Source organism: Planococcus citri, chromosome 2 (genome assembly GCF_950023065.1).
Source record: "Planococcus citri chromosome 2, ihPlaCitr1.1, whole genome shotgun sequence".
NCBI lineage: Eukaryota > Metazoa > Arthropoda > Insecta > Hemiptera > Pseudococcidae > Planococcus > Planococcus citri.
Window position 1 is genome coordinate 51,569,132 of NC_088678.1, and position 19,097 is coordinate 51,588,228.

Here is a 19,097-nt window from a genome sequence, read left to right on the forward strand (position 1 = left end):
GTTCTGTCATATTTTTCCATCAACTTAACACAATACAAGTCTTCGCATTTACCACTGATTACCCAACTTGTAAATTTAATAGATAATGTGACACACAGAACTACTAACATAATGTACCTATAAAAGAGGAACCACTGTAACGACTTTTAAATTAGAAATATCATTCCTTAGGGATACCATAATTTATTCTCATCCGGGTAAATATGTAATGGGAAAAAGTAAAATTCCAGCTTTCGAGGTAATAGTGTCATCGAACGATTTACCCGATATCTGCATCCTTTATCCCCACAGCACATACTAGGGGCACACGTTTGAGTTATTACAAAGAATTGAAGTTTTCCGCCATCAGCGACACTCCAGGGAGCTTCGTTTTACTATTCGCTTAAAACTCATTTATAGTACAGTACCAGGCATCGGCGCTATAACCAAATAAACTCAATTTTTGTTACGTAAACGTTTCACCAACGCACCTCTACCTAAACACATAAACAGAAAATTCCGTCACAAATTCCAATAATCGGGTAGTTTGAATAATTTCCAACCAAAATTTGCTCTCGTTTTTTTCCCACCGCCGCCACCGAACTTGTAATCAATTAAACTTGGCGCGAAATTGCCAAAAGCAGAAACTGCCTAACCAACTTGAAACTACTCTCTTGAAATTTTGCCTACGTTATCGAATAGCTCGACGATAAGTAATTTTTCACCGCAACTTTTCTTTTCTTCAGTAAACACCAAACACCTTCGCGAAAATCATGCGAAGGAAACATCCAATTTTGTAAATTTCAGTTCTCCATTTTTTTTCTTTCGTAGATAAAATTTGAAATTTTTCACGCGCCAAGAAAAATTGTCAGAAAGTAGAGAACTGATGAAGAGATAATCGAAGTAGAAAAAAAATCAAAAATTGAACATTCTCTCGAACGTTCCTTTTTTAACAAGAGATCATTAACTTCTGAAACTGAATGTAGGCAACTTTTTACAGCCGATGACAATTGACGAAAAAATTATATACTTAGGGGATAAAATTTCAAAATGAACGGCACATTTTTTTCGTTTTATAAATTTGCAGAAAATATTGCCAATAAAAAATACGCGTATTTCAATTTACTCTTAGTTCAATTTTCAAGACACCTTTATTCATCCAAATGAAATCATTTTAGCAATCAGCAATTTAAAAAAAACATCCCTCTTCCAAATGCAAAAAAAACACGTTCTGTATTTTATAGACACCCTGTAGCAATACCTCAAAAGCTTTTTTAAACATATTTCATACGTAAAGCAAGACTAAAAACGAGGAGAATGAGTTTTTAAGGTAATAAAACAAGCTTCACGCATATCCTTCTCCACCTCCCTCGTTCTTTTATTTTCCTTCGGCGACAAACACCCTGCAATAGCTCGAATTTACGAGCTTCCATACAAAAAAACACCCAGTAAGAAAATTCTTCCAAAAACACGACACGATTCGCAAATTTCTTTTTCGACTCGAATAAATAAAATTTCATAATATAGTCGTTCAACACTCTCTAGCCGCCCGAGTTATCTAACTCATTTCTGAATTTCGAAATCGAGTCATTCCAAGTATTCATATCTTGAAGCAAAAGCCGGAAATTTTCCACTTAGAGAATTCGAGGCGCTGAAAATTCGATTAAATGCTTATTCGCGCAACAGCATTCATTTATACACGGTAGCTTTTTGAATTACTCGTACTCGTCAATAAGCGCTCCGTTGCGCCGGCAGAAATTAATCCATCTTAAATAAAAACCCTATTAAAAATCATTCGTCACATAGTTTTCTTTACTTTTGAAACCAGCTTATCAGCCGTACAGCAGCGTAAAAATCGATAAAAATTAATCAAACCTGCATATAACACTTTCATTTCTTTCAAATTCGAGTACTAAATCAACACAAAGTCTGGTTGAAAATTCCGGGTGTTGCTAACGCGTTCGCGTTGACGGCTGCGTCTCCGCCTGTACAATACTTTACTCGTATATTTTCTAATCAACGCAACGTCGTCGTACCATATTGTCGCCTTTTATCAAACGAAGCTCGACAATGCGTTAACGGTGAATGACCTCATTATACGCGTTATAATAATGACAGTAATAATTAAAATGCAACAAAAATTATTTTTCGATAAAACTCCACATCCAAAGGCATTGACATGATCAAAACGAGGAATTCCAAGTGTGAACTCGAAGTAAATTGAAAAAGTTGCACGAAGCAGTTCCGTGACGTAGCGTATTTTTTACACGCTGCCATTACCAATTGGCTATCGAAGTGAACGGAAAATGCAACGAAGTATCACTGCCCTTTAATACACCTGATTATAATAGAAATATTTCAACAATATCTTCATAAAAATCGATACATATTGAATAGGTGAGCTTCATTGTCCAGTAGCACAGAAATTATTACTGGAGGATCTACTCGTAACGCAAGAAGTAGGCACCTATCTTACAATGTTTCATGAGGAAATTTTGATGAAAATTCCATGTGCAAGGCATATTACATTATTTGACCCTTTCAACTTTTTTATGAAGGATTTTTCTACAGTTGATAGATTTGCACTTTCTTCTTCTCAAAAAAATATTGAAACTAACAAAAAAGTACAAAATTACATTTCAAATTACTCTGGAATGGGAGAAAATGAACTTTAGTTAGTGCTTGTTGGTGACCCTCTAGCTCATTTTAGGCCACGAAATTCGAGGTGTGTTGATTCAGATATGATTTTTTTCTCAACACATTACCCATACCTATCCTAGATACATATAGGTATGCAATTTTGTTAATCACGGAATTTACTTAGGAGCAAAATAGGAATTCACTCTATACGTGAAATATGTAGTCTATTTGCCAAGGCATTGATTAAAAAAATATACAAAATCAAGAACAAAATCAACTAAAAATAATCTTGAATTGCTCTAAGTGAGTTAAAATCAGCTGATTGATCAAAGTCTTGATCAAATTTGCTAAAAAAAAAAAAACATCAGGTGACTGAGAAAAACTGAGAAAATGCACGATCCAGAAAAAATAGTAAATAATTGAAAACATAGTAAAAGAGCATAAAATTAAACAAACCGAAAAGTTGTGTAATTTGAGTGAAATTCTGTTCAGATATAGGACAGGATAAAAAAAAACGTAATTCTGCTGATTTTAGTCCAGTAGAGCAAAAAATCTCATGAGATTTCAATTTTTTAAAGTTACTTTCCTCATTTTTTCCAATTTTTAGGGAGGAAATGAAAAATCGTCAACACATTGAGAGAGATTTTCTTTCAAACACCCGGTTTAGTAGTAACTATACAGGGTGGCTCAACCCCTTAAAAAATTATTAAAGTACAAAAAACTTGAAAGTTACAATTCTGATTGTTTGATTTTGGCCAGACTGTGGAGTAGGTTTCTTGAAATTTTTGGAAATATTGAATTTGAAACTCTTATTGTGTTTGTCTCAACCACAAGTCCTTACTTGGGTCTGAAAACACTCACTGATTGAAATAGTGTCTGTTTCAAACACTGGTCCTAACTTGGGTTTGAACACACCCACTGATTGAAATAGTGTTTCCTATTTTTTTTTTTCAAGTGAAAAATTTGAAAGAAACACAATTTTTTGTTACAAATAATCGATTAAGTTGAGCTTGTCAACTTCTGCTAAATATCTCAAAAAAATAGTTTAATACAGAAAAATCAGATGACACAAACCCAAAATGTTACTTATTTGACCATGGTATCTGACACCATTTCATTTGTTGAAAAAATCACTACTTTTTCACTACTTTCACTGCCCCTTAAATACCCTGTATTTTGAAAAAAAAAGACGCTAGAGTTAATTTAGACAAATTTTGGACCACTTTTTAGAAAATCAGAAATTTCCAAAAAATACTCGAAGGCTCAAGAACAGCCTGAAACCAACTCAAACCGACTCAGCATACTTATAGAAAATGAGTTATTAAGTAAATTTCATTTCAGCAACTCAATTTGGTAAAATCTTGTGGAAATTTGCTAGGGTGCTCCAGAACTACCACTCAAAATGGATCGAAACCGTTTCCAATCAATTTGTAGGGTCGAAAACAGGGCACACTCATAATTTGGTTTCCCTTCATTTTTTTGAAAAACCCCCTCTGTGGTGAAAAAAAATCGGAAAAAATTTTCTATTTTTTTTTTCATTCAGAAAAATGACTTTTTCGAGGAAAACTGAGGTTCTTACCAAAAGAATAAATAATGTGATCAGTTTGTTTCAAGATGCTCTGTTTTTTAGATAATTTTGAGAAAAGTTAAAAAGTTCAACTCGATTGAACGATTTTTTCAGCAACTTTTCGAATGTGTCACTCTGCAGGTACTGGATCTATGTATCTAACAAGGGAACCTTGTCCACTCGTCACTTCCGTTTTGGCTGAAATTTGGCTCATTGAAAGTTCATGTCACCCAATCCTCAGATCAGAACCAACTTTTCACCTGCTGAAGTTGATTTTTCGAATTTTGGACGAATTTTTGAAAATGGCTCAAAATAGTCTATTTACTGACAAAAAATGGTAAACCACGAGATAAAAATTTGAACGGTTTGAATACTAAAGTCGACCTCCCGAATCGATTGCGACCATTTTCGAGACGATCTGAAGCCTTCGGCATAAGTTAGTTTTTCTCCAGTAAACTGGAATCGATCCAGAAAGCGCTGTAATCAATTTCGGCAGCTGAAAATTTGGTTCTGAGATGTGGGTGATCGATATGAACTCACAGTGATCCTAATTTCAGCCAAATCGGAGGCAACGAGTTGACAAGGTTCCCTTGTAAGTTCATTTTGATAGCCAATCAACCTAGACATGATATTCCAGAACAGCTGATCATAAGCTTTGGCGATAAACGTACATAGCCAGTGCAGTACAGCACATATAGGAGCAAAAATATCTCGTCATTCGTCGTCGAAGACAGCTTATTAAAACTTTATAATACGTTATATGTAGTTTGAACTTCAGCCAATAATTCTGCCATGTCGCAAAACATTTTGTACATAAGAAGGCATATACACGAAGTTCGAGACCGGGGCCGGCCGAGCCGAGAAAAAGTACACCCTAATATGGCCTAGTGATCCGACAATGGGCAGTGTAGTCGCGTCGTAAATCAACCAACAGCATCGAAATGAATCCAACTATGGTTGAAAAAAGAAAAGGTAGTCGCCGCCGTGCCTCAGGAAAAATAATTTTCAAAGTTTTCCGGGGCAACGAACACCATGCAGCAGTGCTCGCGGTGCTTACAAGTTACACATTTGTAGGGCAAACTGACATAAAGTTAATATTTCGTAAACGTCTTACACAAATTGTTGGTTAGTCCGACGAAGCTGTGAGAAAACTTTCTATAGCTTCTCATATTGTATGTATGTAAGTATACCCGAAACAGACATCGGCCATTTTAAAAGCCGGTAATTTTTGTTTGATTAGAGAACTTCTCTTTCTGGTGGTTTGTTCGAGTTAATCGTACCCGCCGCCGCGCATTTGTCGCTGGGTGTTGTGTGGTTCGAGATAAACTATTCCTCGGTAATTCAGCTGGCGCGAAGAAAGCTGTGTTCGAAAGTACACCCGATGTGCCGATGCTTTTGCTCTTTCTACCTCGTTCTTTTCTCCCTATACCCATCTCATCTTGATGGTGCGTTTTCCGATAGCTCCCTTCGGCTCGTCCGCTTTCCTCGCGAAGTATACCGAGTACCACGACGACGACTACGACGACGACGTCGACCTCGAATTCGTTTTATCTTGCGGTATTGCGGCCTGTCTCATTCTTGGCTCAATTGTTTTCTAATTTATCGCCTTTTAAACGTTCGTTATATTTTCGTGCCGTTAAGTAGAAGAATCGTTTCGGACTTTTGCGCTTTAAGCCGTCTTTTGTCCGGTCGCTCTTTTAGTATACGTCTTATTTCCCTCGGAAAAAATAACCAATAAGGGAGAAAAAACGTTGTGGCCCAAGTCGATAAGATATTCTATCCATTTATAGCTCTAAACTTGCGACGTATTCTTTTCGTAAATTACCACCTATCTTTCACGATTCTTTTAAAACCATGATAATGCAGAAGAATTTCAAACTCTACAATGAGAAAAATCTCATTTATGGGGTTAAACGCGACTAGACCAATTAATGCGTAATTTGTCCGCTTCAAAAACCAACCATATTCTCATTCGAGTCATTTAGCATTATACATTTCATTAATGCGCTACTTTTCTAATTGTTTCCGGTTTATGTATGTAGTTACGGTTCTTTCTAATTTTTTTCGTAGCCATTTCGAATACTTTGAAAATTATGTAAGCACTTTTTCTTCGATGCATAGCTCCGCATAAATACAATAATGATACCTATCGTATCCTGTTTTACGAGAGACACACAAGAAGATAATCAAAAATTAGAGTAGCAAACTCGTGATCGAGTTTCATTTTTTTTTTCAACGAGGGAAGTTTTTTTCAAGACGATTAGTTGATTCAAATTCGAACCACTTTCCCCTTCCTAGCATCCAAAAAATATTGAAAAATTAAAAATTAAAAGAATGAAAAACATACTACAATTTACTTGGTGAAATCAGAAAATTAATATTCTTCATGTTCGTCAATTCATTTTTCAAAACTGGAACTTGAGCTTTCCAAGGAATCGTCAGTTTTATCAAAAATCAGAAAAATCAACCGGGTTTTGATCACTGATAATAATTTTTCAGAATTTAATTCAATTTAAATCAACAAATCGAAATTTTTCATCAGTAATATTTGCTTTATCATTCAAAAAGTCCAAATATCAGCACAATTTTTAAAAATTTGACTTGCTTCGTTCGAATCTTCCACCCTTTAAATTCCAAAAACTACACCCATTTGTTCATGATTGATAGTTTCGGGTTTGTATCATTCATTCTTCCATATACCAGGTACTTAGGTGATCCTTAGCCATCGGCCTTTTTTCCCAAACCATTTCAACGCCGAAAAAATATTCCGAGAATTTCGCACATACAACTTAAACCAAACCTTCGGGCAATAGGGTAAATCAAACAACACCCGTTGACGCCGCGTTTTATCGCGTTAAATTGACCACACACAGCTTTATTCTTTTTTTCACACACAACTGAGTAGACTTTGTACAAAAACGTAGAATAAAATTCGCTAAATTTTCCCTCACACAGAATCGTGAATATACTATCGAATATCTTTTCCTCTCAGCCTGCTTACCCCGCTCATATCCTTAAATCTATATCGTTTGCTCAAATCGGCTTTTTTCTCTTACATAAATAAAAAAGGAAAGAGAAGCAGAAAAGAATACACAAATGACGGAAAAGCTGATACGTTGAAAAATACATTTTTCGGGCTTCAATAAATATCTTTTAACCTTCGACCTATACTGCTACATAAGAGGCTAAAAAATGTATACGAATAAGGATTTCTAAAAATAAAAACGTGTACGCCTCGCGAGCAGGAAAACATAAAAGTTGAATGATAAAATCGAATAAGATACGCGACAACGAGTATATTTCATCGGTAAAATACACAAAATCGTGCAAAAAACAAGCGGTCCGGCCCAGCAAAACGGGAAATTGAAAATTGAAAACTATTCGAATTAACGGTCTTGATACATTTACCTATACCTGCTTTTTTGGGCTAACAGGAGAGGCAGGGGAGTTGAAAAAAATAATAATAATGTTTCCTTTCAAGTTTTTCAAACTGTTAAATGTAGCGAAAAGATGGGCACAGGGTGACTCGACGAGAATTTCTTTTAGTTTTTGTAATATGCCTACGAGAAATACAATTTGAGGGGGAAAAGTTGAGAAAATTATTAAACTAGGTTACTATACAATTTCATTCAACTTTCAGATAACATCATTTGATTTCCATTACAAGTTTATAGAAAAATTAAAGAGGTAGGTATAAGTAATATAAAAGAGGAAGGAAAACAGACCCTAATTCACAGAGGTTTATTCGTTTACATTTCAAAGAGAGTTTATTTTTTTCATTTTTCATTTTTTTTTTTTATCGAGGATCAAATCGAAAAGAGAGCAGAGGAAACGCTCTTCCTCTCCTCTCTTCCTTCCTAGCCTTTGAAAAAACTTATTTTCAATTCGGAAAAATTAATTTTCAACTTCCACGATATTTTTGATGATTTTTTAAAACGAATTTTAAACTGTAATTTTTTACGACGATTAAGTACCGAAGTAAAATTTTGATTTTTTCACAATTACTGAGCACCCTGTTTACAGCACTTTTTAAAAAATCTTTAGGGATATATTGTCAGTCAAAGAGTGAAATTAAAAAAGTTTTCACTTCGTCAAATTTTTCTTCTCAACCCCTCCCCCCCCCTCAAATAAAGATACAAAAGAACGAAGTTGGAAAATTGACCTGTTAGTAAATCGCAAAAATGATCGATTCAATGTACACAAATTAACAGATGGATTTAGCACAGAGAACAAATCACTTCTGAAAAGAAAAATTTCGAACTAATATTTTTGAAAAATGAACCCCCACTCTTCTCTTGATCAACATCTGACCCAAAATACCCAGGGAGGAAGAAATTCAACCCAGGATTAAATCACACACCACTTATGAGCATTTCAACTTCGCTACTAAAATTCAAAAGATTAATCGAAAATCTTATCAAAACGTATTACCGATACCCTTCCATAGCAAAAGTTAAAAGCTTTGAAATTCGTGCACGAAATATATGCTACATAATATGAACTCGGCATAAGCATTTTACGAAAATGCTCGGAGAATTCACGGTAATCACTTTGATAACTTCAATACGCGTGTATTCGAAGTATTTACCCAAAATGTTATTTTGAATGATACAGAAACACATTCAGCCTAAGGTTGTTTCTTGTTTCTTGTTTCTTGAGGAGGTAAAGGAAAGAAAAAATTGTATGATTACATATCGCTTATTATACATGTATGTAATGTACATCTACATATATTTGTACTACATACACGAGACCAGAACCGTAGTATGCGTAATATGTAGACTTTTTTCTATCTTTTATAATTCACCAAGCATATTTTTTCGTTGGCTAGATGGTTATTATCGATATGACGCAGTTTATCAGAAGATTGGATGCAGTTCGAGAGTAAAGAAGTCTGGAAATGTTGCCGTAGGCAATAGAAAAATATAGATCTTTGTGTCGTCTTATAATATGCCGATGTTGGTGTAGACGTATATTTTTTCTTTTCTTCTTCGTTATATCATACCTATATCTACAATGTGTCCCGAAAGTCCCAAAGAGTAGTAAGCATTTCAGAATGGCTGATGATCGCGATACGATTGATCTAAAGTTGAACTCGGTTCAAAACCAGAAGATGTCTCCAATATCCAATAGCAATAGCGAAGTAAAATTTCTCAAGACTTCAGAAACAAAACGTGATTTTTAAAAAAAATTCCTAAAAAAATTATACTGAAATTACCTATTTAAGATAAAATTGCATCAATTCAAAACGCACGTACTGCATTTCAAAGCAGTTTGAATAAATGAAACATTTCTTAAACCACTTACAAAATCTTGAACTGATTTTTCGATCAAAAATGTCACTAGAAAAATCTTTCTGGTTTCAACTGGGAATCCCTCAACCAGTACTTAAAATTGCTGAGTGGATAAAAATCTGCATATTACGTACAAGAAATAATGCACTTTCTGATAAAATTTTCACATCAAAATAAGTATGTACTAATTTAAACAATTTTTTTTAAATTAAGTAGTTGCTTCAGATTAAAAAATCTAAATTAAAAAAAAAATGTAAGTAAATGGGCTGAACACATTTGAATTTGACCACCAAATAATACATACATTTTGATTCATATTTTGTAATCGTTCAAATGCCAAAATTCTCCAGGACTTTAGGAACATACTGTACAAAGCGTACAGTGCAATGTTACTATTACCTTTTATTCTGCGCTATAGCACAGAGACAAATTACAATACACAAATGAGAAAATAAAACTAGGTTTATTTTTTTATCGTTTTCAATTTCACGCGTTACATGAAGAATAACTAGATACGTACGCTTTGAAAAATACAAAAATGAAAATTGTCGATGTTCATTTACAGATACACATCATACTTTGATAAATAGCTTCAATACCATCTTTTCTTCTTTTCTCGAACAAATCAGGTAAAAAAAAACACTGATGGATTAGTTCGAGTCACCGTCTCATTATTATCATTGTTCCATCTCCCATATGCCTAAATGTTCGGATTTTCGCTTACATCTCCGAGTTTACCTGCCTTGTGATCTCTGCGGAGCTTGTAAACAGCTGATACGAGGCTTTGTTTGGGTTCGAGAGTCGTGCACTTCGAGGTATAAAATTCGAAAAGACATGTGCATCAAAATAATAACATCCGATGAGAAGGTAGTAGAAACAGAAAGGTAAAGCCAGCCTTAGTGTACTTCGGTGCACAGTGCACATTGCTCTTTTATAATCATTAACAGAAACGTGCTATAGATCGCGGCGTACCTCTACCTTTACCTATAGATAGTGTAGAGGTGGGTGAGATGCGATGTGCGGGGCACACGTATGAGAGCACAACCGGAATGCTTTACCTGGCCATATTTTTTTTCTTCGTCTTTTCACGTTGACGAAGCACACAACACTTGTTTCTCGTTTTTCAGTCCGGTTTTTAACCCAAACGCGTTTCATCCTGCGCGCGAAAGATCCTACGCCATGAACTGGTTCCGTTTACAGCACTTTTTTTCCTCTCGTCTGATTCCTCGATCGCCTTCTTACGTAGTAGGTACACTACACGTATAGAGGAGGATGTGGTACAAATATCACAAGTACCCAGAAAGGACAATGCGTGTAAGTACTAATCGAAAAATTCGTGTTCATAAATTACCCTGGGTATACCTAGTAAGGTGTCTCTGTATAGTCGTATAAATCATAAAAAATTCAAATTCCAAGAATGGTAATTTCTTCGATATCGTTACGTGTTACATACACCCTGCGCAGCGCGGCGGCGGCGAAGGCGCTGTGATAGATCATCTCTTTCTTTATATGACTTCAAGGTTCGCGCGGATATTATTCTCCAGATATACGTACTAGGGACGCCGGACAATATGAATGTACATGTACGTTGGTGTAATTGTTTGTTGTTACTCGATTTGTAAAACCGAGTATAACTTATGCATCATCTCATTCAATTATTTAAATACGAGTACATAAAACGATCGAGATTCGAAAACAGCATCAATATAGGGTTCTTGAAAGTTGCAATAATAGGACTGTTTATCTTTGAAAATGAGCGAATCTCACGGAAAGATAACCTTCAAACTATGAATACAGATCTTTTACAGAATTTCAAAAGATCAATTGATGAAAAGATCGCATTAAGACTGGAAAAATTCCCAAATCATTAGGAAAAAAATTGAATGAAGAATTTACAAGTCCGCCTTCCAAAAATGAATCCATCATTTCGATATGTCAGCCATTTCAGCCACAATCACGTTCTGAGGCCTAATTTTGGTACAAGTGAAAACAACCTTTCAAAAAATTCCAACAAAATACAGAATACTTCAATAAGAAATGTAAAAAAAAACAATTACAAACGAAATGAACCATAATAAACATTCAAATCAAAAGATAATAATGAAACTCGAACTACTTATATTATTTTGACAATTTTAGTAAAACGCAAGACTTTTTGGCGAACTGGCAAAAAATCACACTTTTCCAAATTTTTATCAGAAAAATGAGACTACTTCACAACATTTTGGTAACAAAGCAAACTTTTTGGTAATATTTATGGCAAAAAAATGAGACTTCTAACGTAAGCACTTTTTGAAAAAAAGTGAAATTATTTTGAAATTTTTTGCGAAAATTGACAATTTTTTTTCTTTTTAGCAATTTTTGCCATTTTTAAGTAAAACTCCAACATTTTTTAGCAATTTGTCAAAAAACAATTTTTTTTGGAAATTACTGGCAAAAAAGTGAAAGTTATATCCACTTTTTAACTTTTTTGTCGACAAAATGAGACCTTTATGCAATTTTTGGTAAAAGAGTGACTTTCTTTTAATAAAATGAGCGGCAAAAAGCAAAACTTTGACAATTTCAGCCAAAAAGCAATTTTTTTTTGTTTTTAGCAATTGAAGGGCCCAGTTCCAAGTCGGCCTAAGTCCATTTTTTCCGTTTCGAGAAAAACGCAAATAACTGTTTTTCTCGCCCTTCCACTTCAATAACAAATGATGTGATTATATGGTTGTGAAGCTTGATCTTTCTGCTTTAAAGTACCATATTGGTATTTTTTTAATTTTGAGTATTTTCAGCTCCAGAGCACGTCAAAGAGTCAGAAAAAGTGGACTTAGGCCACTTTGGAATTATCTGATGTTAAAAATTTCAAAAAAGAGCTGAAAAAGTGCGTTTTTTCAAAAAAAAATTCACGAATCATTAATTTAATACATTTCTGAAACAATTTCATTCAAAACACCTATTTGTACATACCATGATGAATAATACATGTGAAAACGCCTTCACTCGAAAATCGTTGAAAAACTTCTGAAAAACCGCACTTGTATACAAATATTCGTAAAAAATGTATGATTTAGGCCACTTTGGAATAATCAGCTTTTTTTTCGAACCGGCAAAACAGCGCTCCTGAGCGAAAAAAGTAACGCCAGGGGTTGGGACAAGGTGGTAAAGGTGTTAACCGACCTGTATTACAAGATGGCGCTGCTAACTCAAAAATGATAAAAATGGACTTAGGCCGACTTGGAACTGGGCCCTTCAATTTTTGGAAAAAAAGTTGCACACTTTGGAATTTTTTGCTAACAAGCGACAATGTTCAAAAAATTATGGCAAGTAAGCAACCAAACTTTCTAGCCATTTTGAGAAAAACTGATTGTGAGACTTTTTGTTATTTTTGGCAGAATAAAGCAAGACTTTAACAATTTTACTCAAAAGTAAGGCATTGTAACTGTAACGCTGAAAAGGCAGAGTAACAAGTTGGAAAAGAATAAAAAAAAATGAATATTTTTGTAAATTAATGCGCTAGATATTATCAACATTTTTGATTTTTTTCTTTTTTTCTTCAAGAAGTGGAGCCAAGATTTCGAACAACCCAACTTTTAAAAATCTCTTACAAAAGAAATTTTGGAAATTAAAGTTTTGAAATAGTAATTCAACCAATTTAGTAAGTTGGTAACTTGATAAGTAATGGAGTACGAACCCTGATTGCTCCATAATTCTTCTATTTATAGGTGATCCATTGATCCTACATATACATGCAGGGTGTCAACAGGATTTGAAACATCAAAATTTAGCCATTTACAGGGTTTTTAAAGTCATTTTTCATGTTTTGAATTCAATCAAGAAGGCTCAGTTTTCCTTGCGTGTACTCGGAATCAGCCAGGACTGGTTTCGTGCAAATACAGGTAATTGAGAAAAGCTTCAAAATATTTGTCAAAAAATCAAAAATTCAAAATTGTTTTTTTTAAAGCACAATTTTTAAAATTTTGCAAAATTTTGGAACTACAAATTTGAGAGTTTTAAACAAATCCAGGAAGCGCATATTTTAAGATTTTTTCAACAATCAACTTACCATGGGGGAATTTGAAAAACTATGGGGTATGCAAAGCTTCAAAATTTTGGTCAGAGTGATAAAAACGACAAATATTATTGTGACATTTCGTTTCATGCTTTTTTGAATGAGCTGAATATGAATATAAATTAATTTTTTGATTCCATCTTTCAAACGCTCACCCCACAGCCCACTAGCCTTCTGGATACTTTAAAATTGAAAATTCGATAGATCTTTTTTTAAAAAGTCGTGTTATCACAAATAATTTTCTAAAAAACTTGCTTTTTCGGCTTCCAAACTACCTCCAGCAGAAATCGGGCTATTGAGATATTTCTCCAGAATAACTAGAACCACCCCCCCCCCATCACTATCATCTTAACTAAATTCAAATTCAATATTTTCCTTTCCATACCTCTAACAATCCAAACTCTTCATCTTTCTCTTCCCCAAACCGCCACTTCAAAAACACCATAAATTCCACTAAGAAAGAAAAAAAACTTCGCAATTCTACACTCTTCCAGCATCCACAATCCACATGCACCTCGTGAGAAAAAAAAATCACACAAAATCGGCTCCGTTCGCGTATAATTACCACGGTATTGTGAGTTGACAACAGGAAACACGATCAAAAACACGGATATCTTGAAAATCTACAACCACGACAAACAAAAATGTTCAGCCGCTGTAGTAGTTCGAAAACTAGAGGCACGTCGAGTTCAAAAACATGGACCAGACCGTATGTTTTAATCAACAACAAACTAAGTATTCGAAAGACAGGTGATATTTGGCAACGTCGACGACCGACGACGACGGCGGCTGATTCTCTCTCGTCGCTCTCTTTGCACGCTTTGTAATAGCCACAGCATACATTGAATACGTTGTACCAGGCAGTAGTCTTTTGTATTTATTGTGAAAAAGAGATGCATGCAGTCTTCAGGCATTGAACATCGTTCGCCAACTGTTTAAAATATCGTACGTTTCTTGTTTTACCCTCAAATCGCTCGACTAGTTCAACTTTTTCCCTTTTGCCCTTTTTTTTCTCTTTGTCACTCTTATTCAGTTCATCAGAATGGCGACGGGGGATGAGTGTTTCACCCTAGTTCTTTTCATAGCTTTTTTGCATATTACAGTGTTCTCTCGTTCTTCTCTTCTTCCTTTCGGTCAATTCGGTCAATACTTTTTCAAGTTAAGGTGATTCGCTCTTATTTGATAACTTGTCAGTGTAAATGATGATTAGTAATGAGAAACTATAGAGATGATCGAAATCGAACAGGTTTTCAATTACTAGAGAGCAAATTTATAATTTCTGTTTCTGCATGCTCAAATTAGAAATCATCTATGTTTCTTTCAAAGATGATTTTTGGGCGGAAAAAATGAAAAACTTCGCCCAGACCATGCAATTTTGGTGATCTAGTTTTTATAGTTTCGTGTTTCAGTCTCATTTTGTCTTCTTGACTCAGCCTAAAATTTTCTTTTCATTTAAATTTTTTCATTTTGATCTCCAAAGTGCATATTTTTATCAGCTACTTTCCTACCACGATCCGTTACCTTTTCTGAATTGCTCAACTTTTACTAGGTCACCGTGAAAAAAAGTTGGAGAAAAATAATTGAATTTGAAAAATATCTTCATCCAACTCCAAGTTTCAAAATTGAAAAAATCTTGGTTTTTGATGTACATTTTCACCGAGCAATATGTATTCAAAACAGTGATTCTCAAATTAATAAGTAATACGATCCATACAGGGGACAAGACCGCAAAGCAGCAGCTGTGCTTATGCATATAGAAAAGTTGCACGCTAAAAAAGTTGATTCGAGTCGTTTTTTTACACACCTGGAAACACCTGGAAATTGAAAATTATACACGTAACTGCAGCAGTATGATTTTCTTCGCCTTTCGATTATGCAGGCGTGTGGCACTTCAAGTGAGTCCTTCCGTAAGAAAAAAAAAGTACTTTGAAACTTGATATGTAAATTGAAGTGCTTCGGTATAAACCGTATAAGACTGGTACTATAAAAAGAAATAAATAATCTTCAAGTCATTCTTCTTAACGTATGAAACGAAAGCTACACAACATTTCATTTGAATCTCACGATTATCTTCTTTTCTACATAGTTTATTTATTTATTTACCCATTACACAATAAACTCTTCGGTTTAAATTCCGGAATATGTACGTTGGTTCAACGTTCCACTCTGCAGAGAAGGGAAAAAAATACCTATAATGATATCTTTAAATATCTAACAAATCCACAGGAATCGTAATACCTTGAGAGTGTACAGCCATACGCTGACTCTGCGAGTTAAATGAATTGGAAATGAACATCAGACTGTGGGTACTGGGTATGGATACGAAAGGTATGAGTATAAACCAATTTTACCTCGCAGTCAGAGGTGCGTTAAATATGCGGTTAATTGGAGTTATCGTTTTAAAAGGATAATCGCGTCGTAATGAGCCAACAACGACATCCACTTGTCCAGTCTAATCTGTTATAGTATTCGAAGCGTTTATAACCAGCATCGACTTACTCGTATCTATTATATACATAATTCGCGAAATTAATTATTGAAATGGAAAAATCGCCATCGCCGCCAGACTGCATCGTCTTGTCGGCTGTCATACGACTCTTATAAAAGAAAAACCGACAATAATCCAGATATAGCGCGATCTAATTGCCAGAACAGTATAAACAAAGGCGAGGTTTTTATAGATACGAAAATCAAAACAAAACAGAATAACAACTGGAAAATATCATCGTGAAGACGACGAAAATATACCGTAAAATCTCGCAACTTTTCCCACTATTTTGATGGCCTATACGACGCATAAATTTGCAACGAGATTCCTCCTCTAGTATATTTTATATTTTATTATAGGTTTACGCGTGTTTTTCTAGTCGACGAATTGATGGTATTAAATTTAGATTTTATTTCCTTTTTACCCCTCCTACTTTATGGAGCATACACGAGTACATATATCTGTGATAGACAGACTCACGTATTTTGTTATATAATCTTATCAATATAGATTTTCCCTTCGAGAATATTTCCAAGTTTTATTCGAAAGTAACTTTTATTTCATACCCTCTGGTGGAGGATAAACCCTTCGACGCAGGCCCAAATTACGTTCAATAGTTTGTTGATTTTTCGGATTTCGTCACCTTTCATGGAAAACTGGCCAAATGCATTTCGTGTGGTGTACGAGCAAACATCATGCAATTCCCATCAACTTCATCTTGCAATAACCAATAGGCCGTATTCTTATCGAGTAAATCGTATTTAACGATAACGAGCGAGTAATACTTAAGCGTTGATTCGTCATTTCACACGGTACAATTAAATCGTTAATTATTCTCCTTCCCAAAGCCTATGTATCGTTTATAATCCGCCGAAGGTTTCGTTCCACTTTGAAATAGACTAACAGTCCGCTTCGCGTTACTCCTGCTCGCTGTTGCTCTCTTCTACTATACATACAACAAAAAACACATTTCAGCACAAAAACACAACCCACCGCAAATAACTACCGCTCAGGCATACATTCGCACATGGAAACAACAACAGCAAGCATCTGAGAATAAAATTAGCGTACATGTATCTTCGTCGACGACATACGTACTATAAATAAGTACGAGTAGGTAGGTACCTTTATCTTTGGTGATCTATTCGAGATACGCGGGCAGCAGCCATTCGAACATTTGCAACCCCGAAGACGAATTTACTGCTGTTAAAATTTTTGGCCAAGCCATTATCATTACTCTACTGGCCCAGAATTTCTTGTCGAAGTGTTGCGTTGCTGAAATGAATTAAATGCTGCGGTTTCAAAGGTGAACGGATGCTCGCGGTTGAATAATGGAAATTTTGTGAAAGCAACCGCCCCAACCGCCAGCAGCAGATACCCACCTCTAGACCCGTTGCCCTACGTGTACCTGCCTTTCATACGAGCCAAATTCGGCGCCGGCTTCTCCCACAACAACAGTAGAATTTGTCCGAGTTAACGTAACAAAGCGTTCGCAAAACTAATACAGTATTTTATTAATCGTAACGAAACATTTATCTTTTTTTTTTCATTTGCTATCTATTTTTCCCCCGAGATCAGATAGATACCTACCTATTACCTACCTATATTACTTACAATAGCATTATTCTATCATTATAGAATTATACCAGTATACCAGATGCATTCAAAGTCTATTTTAATGAGTTTTGTGTATAGGATAAAACGTCGTCTCTAATGCAATTTATAATAAGTACATATACGTACATGATGGTATGACTTCGCCATAAAAAGATATGATTACAACCAGCGATATGTCGAAGGGTTAAAACACATAATGCGCTTGTTATTAATTTATTATAATTTGTTACGAATTACGCGATTACCGAGAAATATTAGATATTTTTATCGGTTTGCTCATTAATATCGGTCTACATTTTCACGTTTGGATAACCGATCAAAAATAAGTAATACTGAAGTGAATTATTTTTAGATATGAAACCATTGTTTTCACAAAAACACCGCCGAGAATTGCTAATGGGAAATTCTTATACTATGTAACTAATAGCTCATTTCGTAAGAAATTTGTAATTTAATTAGGATAAGTACACATAATGCAAACAAGCAAATAAATTCGAAAACTAAATAAAATCGATATCACATTATTGGAGAATAACAGAGCGAAGATTACTTTAGAAATTGAAAATCTACGATCCCCCTCCCTTTGAATTTTCTAGTGCAAAGCAATAATTTGACATTTTTAAAGCTTTGCAGTCGGGGGGGGGGACACATAAGGATCCACTGCACCCCCCTCCCCGCCGATCCTCCGGGAAAACTTCTTTCTTGAAGGGGAAGTCCATCGAAAAAAACGTGGTTTCGTTTTCCATCATTTTTAGAAAATCAGTTTTCGTTTTGGTTTTCAAAATAAGGTGTCGAACAGTCCTGCTAATCCTGCAAAGTACAACACCTGCTTTTGTCTTGTTTTTTTTTTTCAATCAAAATATTCTGCTTTTTAAACTTTTTTGTATCAAACTTTGAATTTTTGAATCAATTTCTTCCTTTGGAAAATTTTGAAATTTTGTCATTATGCTTGAAAAAAAATTTTCTTTTGATTTTACTTTCTTCAATGTTTGCTTTGGGGAACAAAATTAATTTCTCACTCGCCCCATAAGAAGTTGAAAAATTTGACGATGGTGGGGGGGCAGATAAGGATCAATTGCACCCCCTGCTGATCCTCCGAGACAACTTTTTTCTTAAAGGGAGAGTCCTAAGGGACATTTCTAGCCCTTGTCCTCAAGAAAAGACATGGTCCTATTCACAAATAGCGGCCATTTCGATTGACTGGTCAGCCGAAATCGCAGATTTTGCGCGTTCCAACGTAAAACTTGCAGGAAATTTTTAAACCGCACGAAGTTAGATCGAAAGAGCAGGCAAAAATTTAATATCTGTCAATTTCAAGAGCTAAAGTGCCTTTTTCGATTTTTGGTGAATTTTTGAAAATCAAATATAGGCCAAAAATGAGAGAAAAAATTAAAATCTTACCAAATCGACCTAGAAAGCCGAAATTTGGGATGTACCCTATTTTCGACTGTAGGTGGA

At 34.9% G+C, this 19,097-nt stretch overlaps 1 protein-coding gene across 6 annotated transcripts in view; it reads right to left on the bottom strand.

Annotated features, from left to right (window-relative positions):
- kug (kugelei) overlaps positions 1-19,097 on the bottom strand; it is a 359,846-nt gene that overhangs the window by 326,262 nt on the left and 14,487 nt on the right. The window lies entirely within an intron of this gene.